Consider the following 17485-nt stretch of genomic DNA (forward strand, 5'->3'; position numbering starts at 1 on the left):
TTCAAAAATAGTTTAATATTCTCTACTAATCAGGGCAAACCATGTGAAGGTGGAAGATCATTTGCCTCCCCCCCCAACATCTAAATTCTCAGTTAACATCTAAAGTTCATTTATTCTATTAATAAAATGCAACATTCATGAATTATCACATGATAACATTACATTAACATTGAAACAAAAGATTCATTAGAAAATTCACATGAACATTCAACAGAACATAAATAAAATATCTAGAGATAAACATCAATCATTATCAAATAAATTACATAAATTCACATGAATCAAATTTTTTTTGGTCCTTCCCTATATTGTTGCAGAGGCATATCTGTGTCATCATCAATATTTCTTCTCACCCATGGACATGATCTCGTTGTCCTTTGGAAAGGTATGTCCTCTGTAATAAAAAATAAAAGGGTTAAAAAAATTTAAATGAGACTTTAAAGATTTTAAAGAACATCGTAGTGATCTTTACATTTTCCAACCACATCATCATGCTTGTCAGCTTGGACCTCAACACACTCATCAGGAACAACCTCTACATCCCCTGCAATTGCAATACAAGATTTTTTCTTAATCCCAACACATATTATAATTAAATTTCTATTACTACACCAAATTCAATTTAAAACATTTATTTGTATTAATAATTCAGAAATAAAAAATTGAATAGAAAATATGTGCTTTCAGTAGTACAATCCACATTCAAATCGATGCCTCCATGGTGCTAAGCTATTGTATCAAGATTAGCAAGCTATAATCTAATGTAAATAATTAGTGCATTTATCAACAATATATACATATAAATACAACACAAATACTAAGAAATTTTAATCATTCATTTTAATACATATATGATGTAGGAGTATCTTGGGTGTAAGAGCAATCTTGCGTCACCCAAAAAAATATTTTATTTTCAATCTTTTCTATTTTAATAAGGACTAGTAGACAGGGTGGTTACTATTTATGGGAACTTTCTATTTTTAGTAAATTTTTTATATGAGCTTGGAATGTTCTCACTTTCTATAGGAAGGTTCATTTTAGTGTTATAAGCCTACTATAAAAATCTCATTGCTCCAACTTAAGTATCGGAGAAGTTATTGTGGATTTTTGGTAGAAAATTTTGCAGAAAGATCAAGTCAAACTCACCATTGAAGGCCTTAGAGTGCTTGGAAGAGGACCAAAATCTCAATAGAAGGGCACTTTCTCTATCCTAAGCCTATAGATCAGGAGTTGGCATTTTTGAAAAGTGGTTATAATAGCCAATTGGACCAACACTTCGAGAGTTATGGCCTTTCGAAGTTGGTCTACCAAAATTTTTTAAATAATTTGTCAAATATGTATTTAGTCAATTCCATATGTATTGTTATGGTTTATTGGCCCTAGGTATTATGTTTGAGCATTTAGAACCTTCCAGGACAGCATAAAATTATTTATTTAAGAAAGGCCCGAACATTGTCTAGGACAGCTCTAGGTGATAGTTTGCAGCTTGCCTTGCAGATTATTGTAATGAAGGCACCCATGTGGGTTAGCATATTGTGCTTGTGAATTTTGTATTGTAATACCATATTTGTGATAGAAATAAGAAGTCCATATTTTGTTCTCGCATTTGTTGTTGTTTCTTTGTTTCTGGTATGAGTTAATGGTAATAGGGGGAGCACCCTTCGTCAAGTGGTATTAGAGCCAGGTTTCTTGAATGTGTGGATAGATCACTAATTGTGAGGCAGTTTGCACTAGGACCATGATTTGGGCTAAGCATATAGAAAAATCACCAATTGTGAGGTAGTTTGCACTAGGGTTTTAGCAGAAGCACAAAAATGCCTCCAAGAAGAGAGCGTGGTGGAAGAGTTGTAGGTGTTACACCTGAGGGTTTTAGAGCCCTCCAAAGACAAATGCAAGCATTGGAAGAAAAAATGCATAGAGGAATAAATCTTCCTACAAGAGATGAAAGCAAGGATGAGGACAAAGTAGATGAAAATTTCAAAGTAGAGGCAATTCTAAACCCAAAGGAAGAAAGGTTTTTTAAGGCCATCTCCAAGATTGAAAAATGACCTAAATTTTAAGTTCCCACATTTTTAGAAAATCTTGACCCAAAGGAGCTTATTGATTGGATCAATGAACTTGAGGAGTAATTTTAGTATGAATATATTGATGGTCCTGATAGGGTCAGGTTTGTAAAGGTGAAACTAAAGGGACATGCAAAGATCTAGTGGCGGGAGGTTCAGTTGGAGCAAAATAGAAAGGAAAATGATAAAATCACCAGATGGGATCAGATGATAGCTAAATTGAAGCAACAATTTGTTCCCATGGATTATGAGCTTGATCTATTGAAGAAAATGCAAGGGTTGAAGCAAGCAAAAAAATCTATTCAAGAGTATACTAAAGAGTTCTATCAAGTTCTTATTAGAACCAGCCATGCAGAAGCTGATAAGAAGAAAGTTTCTCATAATCTTAATGGGTTACAACAAAGCATTTAGGATGCAATGAGTCTTGTTCAAGTGACCAATATTGAGGAGGCTTACCAGTTTACCCTAAGGGTTGAGGAGAAACTAAGTAAGAAATTTGATAACAAGAATAGTGGAAGAGATCACAGTGGAAGATCTGGCAAACAATCTTATGAAGGTCATCATGATGATTAGAAGAACAAGGATGAGGCTAGAAGTAGTAGTAAGAACTATGAGTAAACTAACAAGAAAGAATATAACCATTTCCACATAACCCATAATAGATCTGAAATAAACATTGAACTGAAATCCACATGCAAGACAATAGACAACATACCCACAAAAATGTGACACAAGATATAACCTGGGAAACCCTCATTGAGAGAAAAATCTAGCCTCCAAAAGCATCCATCACCATGTATTATTTAGCAAATACACCACTGCAATACAATCATGAAAGCCTTCAAAGCCATAGCCACTACCAAGCAATCCATGTGAAAGAGCATGAATCCACACATCCCATGCCATGCTTCCAACCTTCACAAATGCTCCCTTGGCTAGCCTATCAAGCCCTGTCCCACTCAACTCTTTCCCTTTTTTTTTTCTTTTGTCTTGTCACACCAACAACTACCCGTGTGTCTACTTATATAGTAGCAATTTCCACAAAAACACCAAGTGGTATTACATAAACCATGTGCTAAAACTATGTGCTACCTAACCCATTGACCCCACATTTAATATTGGAAATTTAATTCCTTTCCCCAATATTAAATAATTACATGAAATATTATCACAATGTTACAATACAATTGATCAAGTATATCCCATGGGAATCCTTATATATTTCATGTCCATCTAGGTGCTCCTAGATACAACATTATATAATAAAATAAAATAATAAAATATAACAATATTATGCAATATGTGCAACACACATTATCTCAACAATAACTAGAGGGGAAATAATTCTAATCATTTCCATGATTAGAACAATATAGATCAAAGAGGAAGAAACAAAGAACAAGGATCTAGAAGAGGAGAATTCTATGGGAAATGTTTTCACTATGGAGAAGAATGGCATAGAGCATTTGAATGTACCCAATGCCAAGGAAGGACAGATTGAAGAATAGAAGGTGAAGCCGGAGTGCACATGTTGATGAAGATGTCAGCTCATTGCATTCTAATGATGCTAAAAGAGGAGAAGTCTTAGTTAACAAAAGAGTCCCATTGAGTGATGAGAATGAACCTGATCAAAGAAAGAGCTTGTTTTGCACAAGGTGCAGATGTGAAGATAAGTGTTGTAATGTGATCATTGATGGTGGAAGTACTGACAATTTGGTGTCATAAATGATGATCACCAAGTTGAAGCTGAAGAGGCAAAAATACCCACATCCATGTCATATTTTCTTGGATGCAAGATGACCACAAGGTCATGGTCAATGACCTGTGCTCAGTGAAGTTCAAGATTGGAAGCTACAAGGATGAGGTACTTTGTGATATCATACCTATGAACATATGTCATTTGTTGTTGGGTAAGTCATGGCAGTTTGACAGGCATGCTATACATGATGGGCAAGAAAATACCTACACTCTAACCAAGGATGGAGTGAAACATAAGTTGAAGCCATTGAAGGAGAAAGAAGAAAAGGTATGTAGTATTGCTAGAATATGTTTTGTTGATGGAAAATATTTTCTCAAAGGTATGAAATGTGGGCATGTGTTTTGCTATAATTCCAAAAGATAGTAAAGAAGAAGTAGAGGAGGTGCCTGCAAAAGTTACATATATGTTGTGAGATTTTTCTAATATTGTATTAGATAATGTACCTGATGGATTGCCCCCAGTGAAGAAGATTAGTCACCAAATGGATTTGCTTCCCAAAGTAATTTTTCCAAAAAAGATAGCACACAGAATGACACCAACAAAAAGTGATGAATTGAACAAACAAGTTCATGAGTTGTTACAGAAGGGGTTGATTCAAGAGAGTCTGAGTCCATGTGGTGTACAAGTGGTATGAGCACCAAAGAAGAATGGAGAATGGAGGATATGCATAGATTCTCACACTATCAACAAGATCACAATTAAGTACAAATTTCCATTGCCAAAGATGGATAATATTATGGACTGTTTGAGTGGAGTTGAGTATTTCACAAAGATAGATCTGAAGAGTGGGTACCATCCAATAAGTATTAGAGAAGGTGATAAGTGGAAGACTACTTTTGAGACCAAAGGACTATATGAGTGGTTAGTCATACCTTTTGGGCTAATTAATGCATTGAGTACTTTCATTGGGCTCATGAATGAGATATTGAAGGAGATTCTAGGTAAGTTTTTTATTACTTACCTAGATTATATATTGATCTTTAGTAGGACATTTTAGGAGCATTTGATTCATATTCACAAGGTGTTTGATAAGTTGAGGGAAGAAAAGTCGATGCTACACGTGAAGAAGTGTAGTTTTGTAAAGAAGGAGTTGGTGTGCCTAGGATTTTTAGTCTTAGTAGAAGGTCAAAAAATGGACCCATAGAAAGTGAAGGCTATCCTTGAATGGCCTACTCTAAGGAGTGCAATAAGGGTAAGATCTTTTCATGGACTGGCTAGTTTTTACAGAAAGTTCATAAGAGGTTTTAATAGTATTTGTGGACCCTTGACAAAAATAATGAGAGGGAATAGGAAGAAATTTAAGTGGACTATAGGAGTAGATAAAATTTTTAAATTGTTGAAAAAAAAAGTTATTGAGCAGCCTATTTTAGCACTTCCTAATTTTAACAAGGTGTTTCAAGTAGACCATGATGCTAGTGGTATTGCAATAGAAGTTGTTTTGAGCCATGAAGGTATACGTGTTGCTTATTTTAGTGAAAAGTTGAATGATGCAAAAAGAAAATATTTTGTTTATGATCAAGAATTTTATGCTATAGTTCAAGCATTGAAGAATTGGAGACACTATCTTCTTCCTAAGAATTTTTTTTGGTATATTGATCATCAAGCTTTGCAATATTTGAATAGTCAAGAAAAATTGAACCAAAGGCATTTAAAGTGGGTTGAGTTTTTGTAGAGTTATACATTTTTTTTGAAACACGGGAGTGGGAAGTCTAACAAAGTTGCAGATGCTCTTAGTAGAAGACAACTTTTGCTAACAAAAATGCAGATAGAGGTGGTTGGGTTCAAGGAACTCAGTACTCTATATCTAGATGATCCTGATTTTGGTGAAGCATGAAAGGCTTGTATAGAACTTGTTACACTTGACAGGACAAAGTGGTTGGATTTTATGATCTAGAATAATATGTTGTTTGAAGGAAGCTAGTTGTGCATTCCTAGAAGTTCAATGAGAGAGAATCTCATCAACGAGAAGCATAATGGAGGATTGGTTAGACATTTTGGAAAAGATAAAACCATATCTTTGGTTGCTAAGAATTATTACTAGCCACAGTTATGGCAAGATGTGAAGAATTTTGTACAAATTTGTAGAGTATGTTAGATGGCAAAAGGAGTAAAGTAGAATATAGGGTTGTATCAGCCATTACCTATACTAGAGAATTCATGGGAGGATTTCAACATGGATTTTGTTCTTAGATTACCAAAGACATAGCATGGGCATGATTCTATTTTTGTGGTGGTTGATAGGTTTTTAAAGATGACACATTTTATTCCTTGCAAGAAGACTATTGATGCTATTCATGTGGCAGAATTATTTTTTAGAAAAGTGGTGAGACTACATGGTTTGCCAAAGAGTATAGTTTTAGATCGATATACCAAATTTGTTGGGTATTTCTAGCGTACATTGTGGAAGAAATTGAAGATAGATTTGAAGTGCAGTTCATCACATCATCCATAGACTAATGGACAAATAGAAGTAGTGAATAGGAGTTTGGAAAACTTGTTGGGATGTTTGGTTGGAGATAAACCAGAAGGATGGGATATCATTTTACCATAGGTGAAATTCACATATAATAATTTTTTCAATAAGAGTACTGGTAAATCACTATTCCAGATTGTATATGTGAGTAGTGCCAAAAATGCTTCTAAATTGAGGTTGTTGGATAAAGGAGAGATAAGTAGTACTAAAGTAGAAGATTTTGTTAAACATTTGAAGACATCCATGAGGAGGTGAGGAAGCACATCATAAAGATAAATACACAATATAAGGCTGAGGTAGATGTGAAAATGAGGTATAAAGAATTTCAGATTGGAGATGAAGTCATGGTCTATTTGAGAAAGGAGTGTTTTTTAGTGGGTACATATAATAAACTAAAGATGAAGAATTTTGGACCGTGCAAGATAGTGAAAAGGCATGATTCTAGAAATGCATATAAAGTGGAGTTGCTTGCTAAAATGAATATTTCACCAATATTTAACATTTTAGATTTGACAGAGTATGATGAAGGAGGTGATGAAGATGAAGTTGTAGAAGCATAGTGGAGTATTCCAGTAGCTAGTTCAGCTACAAAGGAGATTAAGGAGATACTGGATAGTCATGTTGGCAAAAGTACTAGGAACATAACTTATGAGGAATATTTGGTCAAATGGAAAGGGAGGCCAGTGGAGGATTCATCTTGGTTTTCCTCTAAACACCTTAGATGTGATGGAGTCATTTCTCAAATTACCCCAAGAGTCTAATGCAAGAGCATCCTCGGAATAAGAGCAATCTTGCATAACCCAAAAAAAAAAAAATTATTTTCAGTCTTTTCTATTTTAATGACTAGTAGATAGGGTGGTCACTATTTATGGAAACTTGCTATTTTTAGTAAATTTGTCATATGGGCTTGGAATGTTCTCATTTTCTATAGGAAGGTTTATTTTAGAGTTATAAGCCTACCATAAAAATCTCATTGCGCCAGCTTAAGTATCAAAGAAGTTATTGTAGAATTTCAATGGAAAAAGTTGTAGAAAAATCTTTACGCTCACTATTGGAGGCCTTAGAGTGCCTAGATGAGATCCAAAAACTTGATAGAAGGGCACTTGTGCCATTTCAAACATGTAGATTAGGAGCTGGCATTTCGAAAAAGTGGTTATATTAGCCAATTAGAGCAACGGTTCGAGAGTTATGGCTTTCTGAAGTTGGGCTACCAAAATTTCTAAAATAATTTGTCAAAGATGTATTTAGCCAACTCCATATGTATTGTTAGGGTCTTTCAGCCCTAGGTATTAAGTTTGAGCATCTAGAACCTTCCCAAGTAGCATAAAATTGCCTATTTAAGAAAGTCCTGAACATTGTCTAGGACAGCTCTAAGTGATAGTTCACAGCTTGTCTTGCAGATTATTGTAATGAAGGCACCCATGTGGGTTAGCATATTGTACTTGTGAATCTTGTAATACAACATTTTTATCGCAAATAAGAAGTCCATATTTTGTTCTTGCATTTTTTGTTGTTTCTTTATTTTTGTTATGAGTTTATGGTATTAAGGGTAACACTCTTCATCAATATAAATATATTCAATTTAAAGTTTTAAACAAATATATAATCATTATTTCCTTACTTAAAACAAATATAACGACTTATATTTTTGGAACTTAATATTAAATACAGTAATTTGTAAAGTATTCAATTTTAAATAAAAATTAAATGGCTTATTTACCTCATCGATAGATCCAACAGAAGAACCTTGCACACTCATTGTTTGGAGTCGTTCAGCCACAGCTATATAGCCTCGTGGGAAGGCTAATTTATTGTCCTCTTCAAAAGTTTTTTTAAACTCCATGGCCTACATTTTTCTTGTTATCATGAATTTTTTTTGTAATCAATTTCATCAAGACCAAATTGTTTACAATTTATAAATATTTGTATATAATTTTTCATTTACTTTTACTTACAATTTGTGCAACATGTTTTGAATATCCACCCGAGTCGAGCTTGTGTTGCTCGAGCTTCTCTTTTCTTGCTTCGATTGCCTTTGATGTGTCAGAAAACCTATGTGAAGTTTGAAATATATTAGATCACATAAGTATTAAGAGTAGTTATTACATAATTAATTCTTAATATTATAACAAACTTTCTTTCCTCAAGTGGTACCATTTCTCCCTCATCTCTTTTTTTTTTCTCAGTGGCATCCTTTTTAAGATTCTCCCAGTCAAGAATAGGAATATAGGGAGGCCACTCATAACAAGGGTTGTTTTTCATTTAGGTCTTGTAGTTTTACCTAATATACTTCAAATCTTGGCCCACTTTCTCAAGGATCCTAAGTCTTTGAAAGACGTTGGGCCCAAAAAAGTGTTGTCATGGCATCAATGTGTTTATCCTTTAACTCTTTAGCTTTCAAATTCCACCTTTTAAGAAAAAAAAATTAAAATAGATTCATAAATGAATTGAAGCTACCTTTTAATTTATTTGAATAAATTGATCAAAGGAAACATGATCTAGCAATGAAATCAAAATATGATACCTTGTGCATATGGTTAACCCAAATATATGCAAACATTCATCATTAAATTTTTTATAAAATACATTATTCCCTACAAAATAATAATAGGATTAGTAGTTATTAGAAGGGATTGCATAGGAGGTTAGTGCATTTTATTATGAGTATAATATTGTATAGTAAAATAGAAGACCAATATTTAAAGTACATGAAAGTTGGGCTACTCTCAAGAGAAGGCCATCTTCATTGCTCATGAGCAATTCATCACAATTATTTAGTGATCATGTACATCTAACATGGGTACACCCAGGAATGTCCTCATTGCCCCCTACATAAAATGAATCCAGTATTACAAAATGCCCCCTAAGAAATATTAGTTCAAGTGACACATGAAAAATGAGAGAGAAAAAGAGGAATATACTTACCAATAGGCACTGCCACCACATATGGGGCCATGCTATGTGTTGTTGAATTTGTAGTCGGCATTACCTCTTCAATTTTGTTCCTTGTAGCAAGCAACGTAGTGAATATAGGATCAATGGTAGGAGCTAAAAAATGATATTGTTAGAGCACAATAAAATAATATTTCTAGAGCTATTAAAAAAATTATTTTTTGAGAAAAATACAAGTGTAGGATAGAACATGCAATGTACTTGAACCACCTGAAGTATCATCCTCTGGGGCATCACCCTTGTAACTCCTCAGCATCCTCTATAAAAATAACACATGAATTTTATTCAATGACATAAATAAAAGAGTATAGTATAAAAGTTGTTATTGAACTTTTTCTATAATTAAAAATTACATTAATACTTACTATATATCTTAACTAGGTGCATCAACTCATCCTCCATTTGTTGTATTTTAGGAGTCTGAGGTTGAGTTGATGCTAGTTTCTTTAACCTTATTGCTAAATCATGAAGCACCTTTTGCAATCAGCCATAGGATTAGTGGCTAGCATAAAATCAATGATGAATACATCATGCTCATTGTGTGGCTCCTCATGGACTACTTTTTCCTTTCCCCTTTCCTAATTAACACTCATTTGCAAGAACAATTTTATTACCACTATATTTAAAATCAATCCAAAATATTAGTGAAGAATGAAACAAAATAAAAAATAACCATTAACATATTTCTTGTATCTAATTTGTACGAAAACAATGAGTTTTACCTATCGAGGAGAAGTCCCATGACAACCATCATCGTCATGTGTATCCTGTGGCTATTGATCCATACTATAGCCCTGTATTCCAAAAAAAAAATCATTGAAATGTGTTAAAAGACATGCTATTATTCTAAGTTAGCTTTAAAAATATCAAAATTTAATGGTGTGTTGGATTCATTGATTGGAGTTGATTTTAAATGTACATAGTACATACCACCTTGGCCATGATAGTGGCTTTGTTTGTATCTATGTGATTCAAATTATAATAAATAAGAAACTCTTTGCCTCCATGTATTAGTTATATCATGCATTTAAATACACAATTTCTCTCATGTGCCCCGAATATGCAATTGGGTCACTTCTTAGTTGATGTAGGTCATGTAATATTTATAAAACCTACAATATTCCCTTATGCTTTTTGCCTTTTGTCAATGTATATACCTACTATTTTACTTTGTTCACTAACTTTTTGTTGTATATAATTTTCCATGAGTGTGTACCTACACATACTTCTTTTATATCTAATAATTTTCATCGAACTACTATAATCATATCAAGGTCTGACACACTCCATCAATTCAACAACCTTCTTGTAAGAGACCTTTATGTCATCCATGTAAAATAAGCCCAAACTATGTAATGAGGATGGTGCTATGAAATATATCCCCTCTCCAACACAAAACTCAATTTTTATTTGAGGAAGTTCATTGGGGACCCATTGTTTGTATAGATGTTTATACCTAAAGGGTACATCAAAGTCACCTTCACTCCATCATCATAAGAACATGATCCCCCTTGAGAAAGGAAAAATTTCATGAGCTTATTGAATTTCTTTCTAATATTTTGACCTCAAGTCAATCTCCTTGATTTAGACATACTAAATGTCTCACTTTCTTCTTCCATTCCTATATTTTCCTCGCTCGATGAAGAAAAATCTGATAAATACCTATTCGTTGGTACCTAGACTCCTCAAAATAAGAGAGATAGATGATCGTGAGAGAGATATTTTACAAATGGTAAAAGACATTAATCTCTATGGGGTGTATTTACTTATACTTGATGATCCATGAGACTGTGTGGGGTGCTCGTGAAAGGGCTTTGGGTTTCTACATATGTAAATCAATTGTCTTATTTTAGCTAAAAAATCCATGATATATATACTCAAAATTAGATCATATATTAGCATCACATATGAATTATAAATAGTAAAAGGTACATGAAAAGTTAACCAAATTAATCATTGATCTATCAAGAACTCAATATTGAATAGCATAAGAATTTGATCATATAACTGTACATTTAATTCTTGTCATTGATCATTAAACCCTCCCTTCAATGTTTTCTAATCAACCCCCCTGGTCATTAATATTATTCTTCATCCATCTCATCATCGAGATCATTATCGCCATCAACATCATCACCACCACTATACTAGTCATCGTGGTTGTCATCGTCATCATCATCATCATCATCATCATCATCATCATCATCATCGTCGTGATCAGTAGAAGCATCATCATTATGATCAGTAGTAGCATCAGGAGTATCATTAACTAACTCTCAATCGTGATCCACTTCTTCCTCTTCCTTGGTATCTTCTTCTTCCATCGCATTATACTTTATCAACTTTCCTCTTGGAACATGTCTAACAAAAAATGACCAACCTAGTTTATGTGGAACCTCTAAGTAAAATACATTCTCACATTGGCTTGGAAGAACATAGGGCTCATCCCCAACTGGATCAAACAACCTTGTATTAATCATTGGAAATTCATTCTCATGCTCAATACTAGTTCAATCAGGATCATTTTGATTGAGTCATAGTTTGTAGCATTTGATGATGAAGAGAACTAATTTGAAGGAATTAAAGCCACGGTCAAGTATATCAACCAAAATGTCATAGTATCAATTTTGAGATTCTCAAGGATGTAAGTCATTTCTAGATAAAATATTGGTCACTTGGAAGACTGCACTAATCCTAGAATCAAAAGTTTTCTTTATGTCATCAAAATATTTGATGTAGAATTTATAACCATTGCATAACATAGCCTTGTGGTGTTCCACCTACAATAATGTCAAACATGTATAAATTATTGCATCAAGAGTTCAAAAACATATGGTTGATTAACAAACTTATAAGTACCTAAAGATCTCTTAAACCATATGCTAAATCTATTTCCTTTTGTGTAACATTAGGTCTCCATTAAAATGAGCTTATTCAACCAATGAAGACATGGATTCCAATTTTATCTATGACTAGAATTTTGACATTGTCAATCCATACAGTCATCTAGTCTTTGATTGTTTGCAATAAAGAAATGTATTGCATTCCACTCTTTAGCAATTGTACAAAAGTAAATAGATGACTTAGCAGAGATTTATTTTAAAGATTAAGAATGAATTAACTAAACTAAAATCTCATAATTTATTACCTTTCACTTTCCTAAATCTAATGTTCCCCACTAAGTACTTCCCTTCAAATTTTTTAATGGGGTTGAGATCCCAAATGCAATCTATATGGGTCTTTATTGCAAGATTACGAAGATATTGAGTAATTTACACCATCATCTAGTGTACCATATATCCCTCAATAATGAAACCCCTAGGACATGCTCTTTGTTGAACCAAACCCTTCAAAAATTTCAAGTGTCTCTCAACCATCCACATTGACCTAGGTTATATAGGTCCACACAATTCAATCTCCTCAACTTGGTGTATGAGGTGTTAAGAAAGTAACCTGTATAATACTATAGGACTATTAGTATAGGCCATACCTTCTTGTGTGGCTAATATATGTCCAAAGATTGGCAAATAATACTTTTATATCTTCCCTATAGGTGTCAGCAATTCTCATATTGGTGTTATTGTTTTGAGTTTAACTAAACTAATGCTTAGTTGTATTTATTCTTAACATAATACTTGAAATCACTGATTTAGGGTTAATGTTGTTTTATTGCCTAAAATAAGGGTCATGTCCCTTGAGGGACATACCCTCTAAATTGGATATATATAGGGTTGAGAATGTAGTTTGCAGAACACACATACATACATAGCAGTCTGATTCTCCAAGCATTCTCCTTCCAAATATATAACCTAAGATATTCTCCATTACTCAAGATCGAATATAGAAGACTATTCATAAGAAAACATCAATTATATCTACATCATAAAATTTGAATACACATATTGTCTTAAAGATCAGTCTTAGCATCTTGGAACTGCATTGTAAGTTTGATTCAAGGCTCATGAATTTGCAGAACTATACATGGTATCAGAGCTAGGTTATCAGATCTAAGGCTCTGAAAATTTTTAGTAATCAAACTTTTTTTATATTTAGTAGTTGTCTTCTATTTCCAATGGCATATACAATCAGGCCTGAGGATAGATTCGATGGGAAGGAACACTTTGAAGCATGGAAATTCAAAATCTTGATGATTCTTGAAGAAAACAATGTTAAATAGTTTGTTGATGGAGCATCCAAATAGCCACCAGTTGAACCTCAGAAATCCATATGGACCAATGGAAATAGAAAGGCCATTCAAATCATCTTAGATGGAGGTAAGAATGATATCGTACCTATGCTTATGAAACACCAAACTGCCTATGATATGATGAATGCACTACGAAATGCATTTGAAGTAAATCATGCAACTAAGGTCCTTGCACTAAAAAGACAACTAAATCACATCTAGATAAAGAAAGGAGAATCAATAAAATCTTATTTCCTAAGAGTTTTTTTTGGCATTAGAGATGAATTATCAAGCATAGGAACCATCATTAATGACACCGAACTAACGTTGATGGCCATAGATGGATTGCCAGAATCATGGGAAACATTTGCATAAGGAATAAGTGCTAAAGATCAGCTTCCAAAATTTAACAGACTTAAGAATGATTGTCTTTAGGAAGAGTCAAGAAAACTAAAGAAAGGAGGAAAACCAAAAGTAGAATATGAAGAACTTCACGTTCTTAATGCCAACTCTTATAAAGGCAAGAAAAAACACTTCAAGAAGAAAAGGGGAAATCAGAAGAATGGAAAGCCCAAGAAAGATCTTTCTAAAATAAAGTGTTTCAAATGTGAAAAATTTGGACACTATAGATCCAATTTTTCAAAAAATTCCAAAAAACAAGTAAATTGTACAAATGTTATTAGAGAAGAAGAAACTTATGACCCTGAGAACTGTGTTTTGTATTCCTCTCTATCAAATGAAATCTCAAATAAGGTATGGGAAATTGATAGTGGATCTTCCAAACACATAAAAAGATACAAAGAAACTCTAGATTCCTTATTAGAGAAAGTTAATAGTGAAGTTACTATTTGTGATAACTCTGCACACTCAGTTAAAGAAATTGGTAGCTGCACTTTGAAACTAAAGATAGGAAATACTCTTCTTCTGAAAGATGTACTCTATGTACCAAGGATTAAAAGAAACCTAATCTCAATTATAGAATTAGAAGATGATGGACACAATGTTGCATTCGTGGATGGCAAAGTATTAACTTGGGCTTAGAACTCTTCCATCAAGAAAGCTAAAGTAACTGGTCAAAGAAAGGGATATTTGTATAAACTAAATATAGAACCTAGTAGATCCATTCAAGCCCTAGTTCACAAAGCAGAAGATTCAAATGAAATATGGCACAGAAGATTAGGGCATCAAAACTTTAAAACCTTATCAACTATGGAAAAGATGGTTACCGGATTACCTAAATTAAATAAAAATCACCCTAGTATTTGTAAGGGGTGTGCTCTGGGTAAAAGTACTAGAAGTCCCTTTCATGATAGTACTAGGAAAACAAATAATGTACTTGAGTTAATTCATTCAGATTTATGTGGACCTATGTCCATTCCCTCTCTTGGAGGATTCTGGTATTATATCTTGTTCATAGATGACTTCTCTAGGAGAACATGGATTTTTTTTTTAAATGCAAGGAATCAGAAGAAATCTTACAAAGATTTAAAGAATTCAAAGCATTGACTGATAAATTTTTAGGACATAAAATTAAAACCCTTAGAATAAATAATGGAGGAGAATATACCTCAGGCTTATTTAAAAGGTTTTGTAAATAATTAGGGATCAAGAGGGAGTACACTATTCCATATAACCTAGAACAAAATTGGGTAGTTGAAAGAAAGAATAGGAAAATTATAGAAGCTACTAGGGCTATGATTTTTGACAAAAATCAAGAATACTATCTTTGGGCAAAAGCCTCTTTTACTGTTGTATATATTCAAAACAAAAGCCCACACTCCTATCTTAAAGATAAAACCCTTGAAGAAGTATTTGCTAAAGTAAAACCCAATATAAGTCATCTCATAATTTTTGGATGTCTTGTATACATTCATGTTCCAAAAGAAAAGAGAACCAAATTAGAACCATCTCGGAGGAAAGGTATCTTTGTAGGGTATAGTGAAACTTCTAGAGCATATAGAATCTCCATACTTGGATAGAAAATTATTGAACTTAGCAGAGATGTAATCTTTGACGAAGATCTTGCATTCAAAAGAGCCTTAAGTTCCAATGAACCTTCTCCTTTATCAAATTCTAAAAGAATTAGTGAATCTGAATCCTAGAGGGAGAATCTAGAAGAGGTCAAAAATGAAAATATGAACCTTGAGGAAAATTCAAAGAAAAGACCACTTTGGGCCATAAAAATAGTTGAAGTAGCTCAAGATTTTGTTGCACCTTAAGGATCAATTAGAGAAAGTAAAAGACCTAAAATATTCTCTAGTTATATAGAAAATATGATTGATTTATCCAAAATAGAGCCAACCAATCCTTCTAATGCTATTAAACATCCAGCCTAGAAAGAAGCTATGACAAAAGAATATCAATCAATTATGAAAAAATGATGTTTGGTAAATAGTTCCAAGACCAAAATGAAAATCTATTGTTTCTTCCAAATGGATATTCAAGATAAAGCATGCTACTCATGGGAGTATTGAGAAATATAAAGCTAAATTTGTAGCCAGAGGTTTTTCTCAAAAAGAAGGGATTGATTATGAAGAAACCTTTGCTCCTGTTGCCAAATATACTATTGTTCGAGTTGTCTTAGAAATTGCTACATCTAAGGGATGGAAGGTACATTAGATGGATGTAAAGACAACATTTCTCAATGGAAAGATTTTAGAAGAAGTCTATCTGGAGAAACTAGAAGGATTTGAAACCCATGATCGTAACGCCTTTTGTTTGCAAACTCAAGAAAGCTCTTTATGGGCTTAAATAGACTCCTAGGGCCTGGTATGAAAGGATTGATAAATATCTCACCAGCTTAGGATTCTCTAAGAATGAAGTTGATCCAAACTTATATTATAAAAGAGATAAATATGGGATGGTAATATTGATATTGTATGTTGATGATTTATTAATCATAGGTGATGATCATCTTATAGATCAGTGCAAGAAAGATCTAACCAGAGAATTAAAGATGAAAGACTTGGGTCTTCTCCATTACTTTCTATGATTGAAAGTATGACAAAATGCTGATAGTATCATACTGAATCAAGGAAAGTACACTTCAAATATCTTGAAGAAATTTGGAATGTGGAATTGCAAATCTATGTCTTCTCCAATGGAGACCATTTTGCATAAACTTAAAGAAATAGCTGCAGAATCACCTCCAATAGATTCTAGTCTCTACAGGCAGATGATTGGGTCCCTAATGTATCTGGTAAATACCATACCTAATATTTGCTATGTTGTTCATGTCTTAAGTCAATTTATGTGTGAACTTAAGGAGATTCACCTAACTATTGTTAAACACATTATGAGATACTTACAAGACACTCTTAATTATGGACTCAAATATGATAAAGTTGCTTTATATTTGCATGGATTCATTGATTCAAATTGGGGTGGAAGTGTTAAAGATAGGAAAATCACTTCAGGATGTTGTTTCAATTTAGAATCAACTATTATTTCATGGATATGCAGAAAGTAGTCTTCAGTAGCTCAGAGCTCCACAAAAGCCGAATACATTGCAGAAATGATGGCCTCTTGAGAAGCAGTATGGCTGAGGAAGTTACTTGTGGGATTATTTGGGCAATCCATGAATCCTATAATTATTCATTGTGATAATTAGAGTTCCATCAAGCTCTCGATGAATCCAGTTTTTCATGATAGATCCAAGCATATTGAAATTCCTTACCATTATGTAACACATATGATAGATAAAAAATTTGTTAAATTGGAATACATTTGTACTGCAAATCAGACAGTAGATATACTCACCAAACCTCTATCTAGAGTAAAGATAGAACATTTTAGAAAGAGACTTGGTATGGTTGAGTTGTAATTCATTTGTACTATTTTGATTATTAATAAAATAATTTTTTTAGGCTATTGACTATTATGGGCTCCACCATGTGTAATTATTATTTAAGAGGTGACGGTCTCTAAAATAATGAATACTTGTGCAAAAGGTATTATGAGAGGTGACGATCTCTTAGATAATGTACTAAACAATAGATTTTACTGTAAGATCCAGATGAATTTTAGATTGTCTTATGACTTTGACTTTACTA

This window comes from Cupressus sempervirens, chromosome 5, assembly GCF_028749045.1.
Source record: "Cupressus sempervirens isolate cs-2001-9-10 chromosome 5, ASM2874904v1, whole genome shotgun sequence".
Taxonomy (NCBI): domain Eukaryota; kingdom Viridiplantae; phylum Streptophyta; class Pinopsida; order Cupressales; family Cupressaceae; genus Cupressus; species Cupressus sempervirens.